The following is a 443-nucleotide window of genomic DNA, read 5'->3' as shown; positions in this document are numbered from 1 at the left end:
AACAGTGGGAGGGCTCCTGGTGTCCTGGCCCCACTGCTGGACCTCCTGAGGGCACCTGGTATTTTTGGCCCCTGTGTGACACAGAGTGTTGGACTGGATGGGCCACTGGCCTGATCCAGCATTGGCTTCTCTTATGCTCTTATGTTCAATCAAGTAAGTCCCCGGACCCCAGCAAATCCAATGCTCAACAGCGTCTATTTCTCTAAAGAGTCACCCAACTTTCATTTACGCAGCAGCCCAAGCACTCGCTCCAGGGCCGGATTTAGACTTGCTGAGGCCCTAAGCTCAGGGCTCTAGTCGGGGGGGAGCTCTCAGGTACGGAGCTCCGGAAGAGAACCTCTAGGGGGCGGGGCGGTCACGTGGTGAAGCCCCGCCCCTTCTTTACCCCGCCCCCTGCTTCGATCCTCATTCCGTTTGGGAATGAGGATGAAGCAGGAGGGTAA

The sequence above is a fragment of the Gekko japonicus genome, unplaced genomic scaffold (assembly GCF_001447785.1).
Source record: "Gekko japonicus isolate JY-2015 unplaced genomic scaffold, Gekko_japonicus_V1.1 scaffold451, whole genome shotgun sequence".
Lineage (NCBI taxonomy): Eukaryota > Metazoa > Chordata > Lepidosauria > Squamata > Gekkonidae > Gekko > Gekko japonicus.
This window is presented reverse-complemented; position numbering follows the sequence as displayed.